Source organism: Penaeus japonicus, unplaced genomic scaffold (assembly GCF_977035675.1).
Source record: "Penaeus japonicus unplaced genomic scaffold, GWHDUDI00000001_assembly GWHDUDI00000039, whole genome shotgun sequence".
Lineage (NCBI taxonomy): Eukaryota > Metazoa > Arthropoda > Malacostraca > Decapoda > Penaeidae > Penaeus > Penaeus japonicus.
The window spans coordinates 10,933,922-10,938,921 of NW_028234441.1; the positions used below are offsets into that span (position 1 = coordinate 10,933,922).

General features: G+C 39.3%; 1 protein-coding gene across 1 annotated transcript in view; it reads right to left on the reverse strand.

Annotated features, from left to right (window-relative positions):
* Nucleotides 1–4,947: 4,947 nt before the first annotated feature.
* Nucleotides 4,948–5,000, reverse strand: part of LOC122248623 (glucose-6-phosphate 1-dehydrogenase) — a 25,487-nt gene continuing 25,434 nt past the window's right edge. Inside the window, exon 7 of the mRNA XM_086533539.1 lies at nt 4,948–5,000. This exon is cut by the window's right edge and continues 730 nt beyond it. The gene's annotated coding sequence lies outside the window, so the exon portion shown is untranslated.

Here is a 5,000-nt window from a genome sequence, read left to right on the forward strand (position 1 = left end):
AGTGTATAGTACAGCCTACTGTAGAATAATATTTATGCTTGAATTGACAAATATTACTGTTGTCCACAAGAAACTTCATAAGAATATAAAATACCTATATATCTACATATGGTACAGGATTAAATACTGTTTCGAAATCCACCTGGATTTCATCTTCAGGTCTAACAATGAAATCCAGGTGGATTTCGAAACTGTAGTCTAATCTTCTAATAAATATGTTTAGTGTAAAGTGGGTTATCTGCCACATATACATACACATACACATATGAATGGAATTTCCTTAACAGTAATAATGGAATGGTAGAAAACCCGCTATACAAAAATAATTTTAACTCACTATACAGTTTTAAAAGCAAGAATGCTCCAGGAGAAAATACAATCAATAAAACAATTCTGCAAAATCTCACTCATTTCTTTGCTTAGCAAGTATATACAATGTACCACTTACAGCTGGATATTTCCCTGATTTCTTAAAAGAGGCAAGAATCAGGATGATACCAAAAGTTAGGAAAACCTAAAGAAAAGTAGAGAACTGCTGACCTATTTCTCTACTGGAAATCCTAAGTATACTTCTAGAGAAGATCACCTGAAAACAGATGAGATGCAAAACTCCAGGCAACATGAATTCAAACCAAGTAATAGGAGATCATAAACTCGCAATCATAAACAAAGAAATAGCTAATGCCATGATGAAAAGAAAACAAGTCGAGTATGGAACTTGGGTTGGAAACTAAAGATCATCAGGCTTAATCTTCCCACACTCATCGCCAAGAAAACAGAAGTGCAAGAATAGTAATTGGCAATACAGTAGGAGAAACAATTCTTCTCACCAACAGAGACCTACAGGGGAGCATCTGCTTACCAATTCTATTCACTTTTTATACAGCTGATCTGCCTGAACTGTCACACAATAATAGTCACCATGTTTGTCTACAATCATAAATGGCCGGAAATCTACAAATATGATGACAACCTGAGTTATATAAACTATTAACACATTGCAGATGGGTTTCATGACATACATGACATAGGAGCTTTGGCCTAACAACATCATGACAACATGACATTTGGTAATTTTGGATTACTGTATTATTTTAGTGTGTAATCATTAATTCGTAATTGATGATGACAGTTGCAGTGATAATTACTATAATTGCCATAATATTAAACAAAATGGGTTTCAGCTAATATCCAAATCCTAGATGGCACCACTTTCTTCTAGCCCCAGAAGGAGAGAGAGTCTTGAACGGTACCCATTCATGGTCTCTAGCAAGCACTATTTTGGAAGTTGCTCTTACTCTAATGAAGGATCTGCATGCAAAATGAGATAAGAGGGCTCAAACCATGCCAATGTCTACAATGTGCCCTTGTGCCAGCAGGGATGCCTTTTACTGTGGCATTCACAGTCATAAGTTTCCTTCCTCTTCCCTACCTCTTCATGTTATCTTCATTGTGAATGGTCATATGTATTGTATTCATTCATGCCAGTATACAAATACAAAAAATTAAGCAATGCTTCTATCACACTGAGTATATAGAATATTATGAGCTGATTTGGACCCTATACTACAAGTTTAGTCAACTGCAACATTGAAAGAGCCTGTGATAAGACACATATAAGTCTCTCAATACAATAAAACATACACAAATTAAAGCACAAAAATGGCTCTAGTTTTAAAATGTTTGACTTTAAGTGAGTGGGAAAAGTCAAGGTATGTTGCGTGAAGCTGCCTCGCTCTGAAATAAAACCCATAATGAAGACTGGGCAAGCAAATCTATCCCCCATCCACAATGGGTTAATCAGTATGAGAGATATTGGAACATTTCAGCCAGCATCAAAGTATTCAAAGTGATTCTTATTGCCAAATTCAAAATGTCTGAACTAATAGTGGATGAGGAACAACTCAACTACTGTGCCAGAGGAGGAATATTAGGGCTAATAATAAAGAGAAGAGGAATCGTCCCTCTAATGAAAGACTACAGAGAGCAAGACATAAGCTTGCCCAAATCAGAAGGTCTTACAGCCTAAGGTCTGAAAGCAAGCTCTACCTTTACAAAGCTCTAGTTCAGCCCATCATGGAACACTCACCAGTGCAGAACCATACAGTTACAAGAAGGCAGATGAACCTTGATCATTCAGAAACGAGCAGGAAAATAGACACTGAATATCACTTTCCCCTAAGTAGTCACAGCACAAGAGATTAGTGGGGATCAACAAAAGGCTCCACAAGCAAGAAATAAGAACATGGGGGACAATTCATGAAAACAATGTGGAGGTCTACAATCGCATAAATTCTCATCCAAAAGGCACAAATGCCTGAGGGCTCAAAAGTGTGGAATAGTATAGCCTGTTCTTTATTGTCATTTATTGAATTCAGACAAAGGCTAGGAGCAACCATTTTTTGTAAAATGACAAAACCAGAGACTAGTTGAACCATGGATCTCAGTGCCCCACCATTCGATACAGAAAACTTATAAAAGATGAAATCATTATGGTAATCTGTAGTAGGCTGATGAGGCTTACCTTCAGACTCAGTTTATGTAAAGCTGTTAATAAACTCCTATAATAACCAGTAAATTCCACAATTTTTCTCCACTCAGAAAGCTTAAACCAAGCCTTCAGTTCATCAGCCTCCTTTTGTTTTAACATATACATGTCAAGAAAATCCAGGCCAGAAAAGCCAGTCTTAATAATCAATTGATTCCAATGCAGAAATTTATTAGTGAATAACTTCACAACAAAATAGATATAATTGGCTTGTTTTTGTCTCTTATCAACCTTTTTACAAGACATACTGGTGATTTCTAAGATATTTCTGTAAGAGTTGCTGACCACCATGGAGATATTTGTCAAACCACCAAGAAAAAAGGCTCATCTGCAGACAACTTGGGTTTGTGGTCAAGTCCTCCATATGAGATATAAGTTCTAAGAGTTTTCATGAAGCAGAGAAAGTTTTTATGAACACAGTAGATTGGTAAACAGGTTATATTTCACAAGAGTTCAGTTCCATGTGTTGAGGATAATAACTGAGGATCAATCTCTGCAGTTACTGACAATTTAAAGCTAGCGTAAAACTGCAGCAGAATAGAGCCAAGAAAGTTCAATAAGTTCACTGTTGTTTTTGTAAAATACACTGCTGGCCAAAATCTTAAGACCAGGTGAAATATTGCAAATATTTGCATTTAGGCCTGGTGGTTTGTAATCACGTTGGAAGTGGAGCTGCGAATTGTAAGGAGGAAAAGGAAGAGTAGGAAATAAAACCCCCCCCAGATTTGTTTCCCGAAGCATTTTCTGAAATACTGGTTAGAAACATGAGTACACCATTCAGCAAACGGACAAAAGTTTAAGACCAAGACAGAACAAGAACAAGTTCGAATCTGTGACAGGATCGACAATTCATTTCAGTTTCTTTTAGGCACTCACGCTGTCAGCACTTCCCGATGCAAAGGCAACAAATATATTAAAAAAAGGCTGACTGACTTTGAACGTGGACGGATCATCTTTTTTTTGTTTTTTTTTCTTTTTTTTTTTTTTTTCTAGAGTTTACGCAAGCAAGGGCTTTCGCAACGTGCCATCGCTGCTGAGGTCGGACGCTCCAAAACAGTCGTTTTAAATTTCCTAAAAGACCCTGAGGGTTATGGGAAGAAAAGGTCAAGTGGTCGACCCCGAAAAATTTCACCTGTGCTGAGCCGGAGGATCCGACGTACCGCCCGTGAAGACACGGGACGATCGTCGAGCCAGATCAAGGCCCTTACTGACGCTGCAATGATAACTGCAGCACAAGGACCATTAGATTCCACGGCATCTGCGACAGAAGGGCTTCTCGCAAAAAACAAAAAACGCCTTCAAAGGCCACACGTCTCCTCCCACGTCACAAAACTGCGCGTTTGGAATTTGCGAGGGAGCACCAAACATGGGACGTCGAAAGGTGGAAGAAGGTTTTGTTCTCCGACGAGAAAAAGTTTAAATCCTGGACGGTCCTGAGGTTTCCAACGTCTCCGGTGGGATCTCTTTGTCGTGCCAGTAACGTTGGAAACCATCAGGACCGTCCAGGTTAAACTTTTCTCGTCGGAGAACAAAATCTTCTTCCACCTTTCGACGTCCCATGTTTGTGCTCCCTCGCAAATTCCAAACGCGCAGTTTTGTGACGTGGGAGGAGACGTGGCTTTGAAGGCGTTTTTTGTTTTTGAAGCCCTTCTGTCGCAGATGCCCGTCTAATGGTCCTTGTGCTGCAGTCAGCGTCAGTAAGGGCCTTGATCTGGCTCGACGATCGTCCCGTGTCTTCACGGGCGGTACGTCGGATCCTCCGGCTCAGCACAGGTGAAATTTTTCGGGGTCGACCACTTGACCTTTTCTTCCCATAACCCTCAGGGTCTTTTAGGAAATTTAAAACGACTGTTTTGGAGCGTCTGACCTCAGCAGCGATGGCACGTTGCGAAAGCCCTTGCTTGCGTAACTCGATGATCCGTCCACGTTCAAAGTCAGTCAGCTTTGTTGCCTTTGCCATCGGGAAGTGCTGACAGCGTGAGTGCCTAAAAGAAACTGAAATGAATTGTCGATCCTGTCACAGATTTCGACTTTGTTCTGTCTTGGTCTTAAACTTTTGTCCGGTTGCTGAATGGTGTACTCATGTTTCTAACCAGTATTTCAGAAACATGCTTCGAATCTGGTTTTATTTCCTACTCTTCCTTTTCCTCCTTACAATTCGCAGCTCCACTTCCAACGTGATTACAAACCACCAGGCCTAAATGCAAATATTTGCAATATTTCACCTGGTCTTAAGATTTTGGCCAGCAGTGTATCATGAACAGTAAGAATGATCACAAAAAGAATGATGATAATTATAATTAGCAAACAAAACAAAACTCCTTACAAATTAGATGATACTCATCACACATGATTTCTCTTCTTCCATTCATTTTTGGTTAAAGAAAGCACAACTAACCACTGACAAATAATTTTAATACAAAATATAATAATACATCTGGTATGAAAATCC